The 4973-nt window shown below is 32.0% G+C and overlaps 1 long non-coding RNA gene across 2 annotated transcripts; it reads left to right on the top strand.

Moving 5' to 3' along the window:
* Positions 1 to 517: 517 nt before the first annotated feature.
* Positions 518 to 3481, top strand: LOC133829104 (uncharacterized). 2 transcript variants are annotated; one of them, XR_009891529.1, is made up of 5 exons: positions 518 to 675; positions 756 to 811; positions 894 to 955; positions 2497 to 2653; positions 2837 to 3481. It is a non-coding gene; the product is annotated as an uncharacterized LOC133829104 (long non-coding RNA). The 2 variants fall into 2 exon arrangements; XR_009891528.1 differs by having other exon boundaries at positions 523 to 675; positions 3206 to 3481.
* The last annotated feature ends 1492 nt before the right edge of the window (positions 3482 to 4973 follow it).

The following is a 4973-nucleotide window of genomic DNA, read 5'->3' as shown; positions in this document are numbered from 1 at the left end:
TTTAATATGTGAATTCTTGATATTTGATTGTGTGCACCAAGGTGCGTGGTTAGTATAAGTACACCCTAGCGCTTGTGTGTGTGCAGGTGCATGGTATGCATGGTGAGCATGCATTAGTTTCCATGCATAGTGTATTTTTTTCCAATTGATTAATTGTGTATTTTTATTTAGTTAATTTAGAAAAATTAATAATGGGGAAGGGATTTATTTTTCTCTTATTTATTTTAATTTAGTATAATAATATTGTTAATGGCTATTAATGGTCTTCTAGCTATATTGGGTAAGTAGATTATATAAAATTGATTGGTGTGTGTGTGTGTGTTAGTTGTGTATAGGGAGAGAGAGGTTGGCGTGTGGTATGTGAATGCAAGCTAGGGAGTTTGTTTCCACTTTTAGAGAATTCCCACATTAGTATGGAATTAAATAAGAAGAGGAAAGTCCACCCTCTTTATTAGAAATATATGAAATTAAGGAATAAAATAAAGGGGAAATTGAAGTTACATTTTCTTGTTAGAAAACTAGGCTATTCGGCCACTAGGGTAATAAAAGGAAAATAAAATTGAGCTTGTTGTCTCATGGTGGCAGGCCGAGACATCTAGAGAGAGATAGAGAAAACGTGAGAGAGAAAGAGAAGGAGAAGAGAAAGAAGAGGAGGCAAAGGTTTGATGTCCTAAGGTATGAGTTTAAGGTTCATGGTTTTATTCTTTTCTTCTTCTTCTTGGTTCTAAGCTTGCTGGAATTCATGGTAATGCTAGGTTTGAATTTCCCAAGAGCATAGTGAAGATATTGGGTTACGGTTCGACCTACAAGGGTAAGAACATTTTTTTGGTCTCTTATATTTGTTGATGAGAGTTTGGTCTTGATTTATCTAATGATTTGGTGATCATGTTAAGGTGTTGGAGATTAGCAATCAAATGGGAGAGGGCATTCGATTTTATATTTTGGTGTACTAAAGGTGAGGAAGGACCTTTTATTGGTGTTGCTTTGATCTTAGGGTCTCACATATGCAAATTGTTGTATTAGATTTGTTGGGGTTCTTATATGTTATGAGTGGTTTATATCTTATGTTTATATAATGCATGTGGAGTTTGTTTTTATTTTAATTGATTTTCTATCAACTTGTTTATGTTATTAGAAATAGGAGCATGTTAGGGTTTCCTGAAAATCTTTATGAGTCTTGATTTTTATTATTGAAAATTTATATTGGGTTATTGTTGTTTCAACAAGTCTTGATGTCTTCTTAATAAAATGTAAATTGGACATTAGAAGCACGATAATAGGGTTTCGACCTATGGTACATTAAAAGGTTGTGAAATTGTGTTTTGGTTTCTTTATTCTTCCTTTTAAAACTATTGGTTATGAGCATGTCAAATTTGTAATATTTGATGTATTATGCTATATAGAAATTTGACAGTGGGTGTGTTATATGGTTTAGAATAGCTTAATTTTGGTGTTGTTAGTGCTGCATGCTAATGGTGTTAAATCCATGAAGGTATACAAGCATATTAGATTAATTTGTTAAATTAGTTTAATAGAAAAAACTTGAGTTATGAATATTATTGCTTGCTGAATTTTGTTTAGTATTGTAGAAAATTGCCTTTAATTAAAAAGACAAACAAAATATGTTTTGAAAAACTCATGCCTTAAATTTATGTGATAATATGCTTGCTGGAATTTTTGAATTATTGGGAAAATGTGTCTTTTAAATAAAATAAATAAAGCATGTGCTCAAATAAATTAAACCCTAGACTATATACTTGAAAAATGTAATTTTCTATACTTTAAAATATGGAATATTTTAAGTAAAATAATAGAGTTTTTATTTGTAAAATAAATAATTAGATATCATTATTTTTATGAGACTAAGTATTTTTTTTTTTAATAAAAGATGGTATAAAGAAAATTTTCCAACTTATTTTAAATTTTATGACTTAGATGTAAAATGTGGTGACCTCAATGTCTTAGGTTGTTAAAAGGGTTAAACCATTTCTTCTATTAATTAATTTAGAAACATTGACTAAGGAAGTGAGTATATATATATATATGCATATTTTTTTTAATTAATTATGTTAAACTAATTATTTTGTGAGAAATAGAAAAGTTGTCATATTTTATCTTCATTTAAAATAGTAATTAGGATTTTATTATTTTAAAACAAATGCGATTTAAGTGCTAATTAAATAAGTAATTTTGTGAAATAAAATCTAGAATAAAACTCTATGACCTAAGGAGGTAACATGATAATGTTAACAAATTGGTAAACTAACTCTTGCTGAATTTTTAAAGTGGCAATAAAATGAGCAAGTAGAATTTATCAACTTGAACATTAATTTTAAGAACCTTCTCATGTATGCATGTTACATGCAAATTTATTTTTACGTTCAAGCGTATGCCTATTATTCAAACATATGATTTCTGTTTTGTAACTATGAATAATTATTTAGTAGAATTGACATTATTATTTTATGATTTTATGTGATATTGTTGTATGAATAGAGTTGTGGTGCAACTTGTGCCACGTGTGCATGGCCCGTGCACACGTGGGGTATGCGTGTTGGACATATGAAATCTTACAGGATTTTAAGATGAACGTTTGATTGTGAATCTAGGCTCGTTGTGAAGTACCCCACACTTTATTTTGCTTGGACTTGAGGTAAGGAAGTTAGCTAGAATTTCTATGCATTATGTTATGAAAAGTATGAACTAATTTGATTGCAAGAGTTATGGCGTTATGGAAAGTATGAGTTATGGTAAACTAAAGTGTTATGAAAAGTACAAATTACTATGTTATGATATGAATTGTTGTATGTTTGCTTGTATGTTGTATGAAAATCAGTAGGTTGTTAGCGTGCTGAACGCAACACAACAAATGAGTTACTAAGGATATGACGTAACTCATAAGGCGAACGTGCCGAGGTTTTTCGAGGACCTGAGTTCCTGTTCATAAATGAGGTCTTACCGGTTTATGCTTTTGTTGGCTACCTCTTGATGTCACATGGACAATAGGAGTGTCATGATTGCATGATGTATGATTAATGATTATGAATTTGATATGACTATGAATGAATATGATATGGTTATGATATGACTTGCCATGAATTTACGATACGTATGTAGTTTTTCTTGTGTTTTCTTGAATATTGTTGTATTTTTTTGTACTTACTTACTGGGCTTTATGCTCATCCTATTACTTTTCCCCATTCAGGAAGACAATAGGGTTTCTCCTTGGCACGCATAGTGATGTGGGAAGTTTCGATGACTAGGCATGTATGATGCGGGGTGTCCTATAAGGGATTAATGATCAAGATGAGTGCCAAGAATAATTAATAACTTATGTTATGGTTTATGTTTTTAATTACGTCAGTGGAACTTTTTATTTTATTTTATTTTCAAAGACTACATAAAGACAACATTTTTATTTCAAACTATCGGGCCCAAATTGCATGTAATATCATGACCCCACTGAACATTTTCTCTAAAATGGTAACTTTCTAATAAATATGAGTTGAGCGAAATTTTTATAAAGTAATAGATTAGGGCGCTCTTACACAAATAGCCATCTTGATTCTACAAATGACCAATTGAGTTTGTTATGGAAATAATCAGAAAGAACAATCTCATGCCACCGCCTCCATCAAATCATTGTTCTGATGCACAAATAAAAAATTCACTGATTTTTTAGGAAGAAGATGATTTGTAGTATTTTGATGTTGTGGCATCTGTTAGTTTAAAACTTAATGGTTAACATTTTGCACTAGACAATTATGAACACATTTATAATATTTAATCTTTTTTAATAAATTATTTTTTTGTATTATTTATAATAAATAAAATATCAAAATTACCTTATCTTTTACGTACGCATAAATAAGTGTAGGTGAAAATGGCCACACTAGAGTGTGCCATGTGTCCAAATAAATCGGTGCCACATGTCCCAATAATCGGGCACCACATGGCCCAATCAATGAGTTCCATGTGGCACAATCAATGGATGCCACATCGACCCATCATTGCTTGTCATGTGGTCAAATCAATGGGTTCCTCGCAAACCAATAAATGCTTGCCACATGGCACAATAAATGAGTGCCATGTGGTCCAATCAATGCACGCCACATGGACATATAAGAATGTGCTATATGCCATCCTACATGGTTCGCCACGTCACAGTTCACATCATATACCATGTCATAGTCCACGTTATGTGCCACGCCACACAGTGAGTTATCAGTGCCAAGTCATTTTTGTGGGATCTACGTTCATTTTACCAACTAATATGTGAAGCGTAGGTAAATGAACATTTATCCACTAACCTTTAACTACCAATACCTTATTGGTAGAAATTCGTAGGTAAAGGGTTTTACCTACCAATAAGTTATTTTTTTACCTACCCTTACAATTAGTTGGTAAATGTCAAATTTCTTGTAAGCATTCCATTTGGCACTTTTATCATTTCATCATTTGTGTTTGGTGGAATTTTGTCGCCAACTTCTAACAAGTAATTTAAGAATGTTGAATCCAACCTCGTTCGCATGTTTTCAATATCGAAACTTGGTCAAGGTAGGCCACAAATATGAATAAACCAAACTTGAATGAAATTGTTCTATTCTCGTTCCTTTAAGAACCACAGGTAAAAACTGTCTAAAATCTCCACAAAAAATAACTACTCTTCCACCATATGTTACATCTGAATTAGTGATGTCTCATAACATTTTGTCTATGCTTCTATATGTTGTTTTCCTGTCATTGGAGCTTCATCCCATATTATTAATCGGGATATCGGAAGTAGGCTTGCAAGACCACTCTGTTTGCTGACGCAACATGTGTCTATTTCACTTGTATCAAGTAGAGGCTTAAAGTGTGAATGTGTTGTTCGCCCTCCAAGAAGAATGGATGCAACAACACCTCATGAAGCAGTTGCAAGTGCTACTAAAATTATTGATCGTAATTTTTCCAAAAGTGCCTTGTATAAGAAT

Source organism: Humulus lupulus, chromosome 4 (genome assembly GCF_963169125.1).
Source record: "Humulus lupulus chromosome 4, drHumLupu1.1, whole genome shotgun sequence".
Classification (NCBI taxonomy): domain Eukaryota; kingdom Viridiplantae; phylum Streptophyta; class Magnoliopsida; order Rosales; family Cannabaceae; genus Humulus; species Humulus lupulus.
This window is presented reverse-complemented; position numbering and strand designations above follow the sequence as displayed.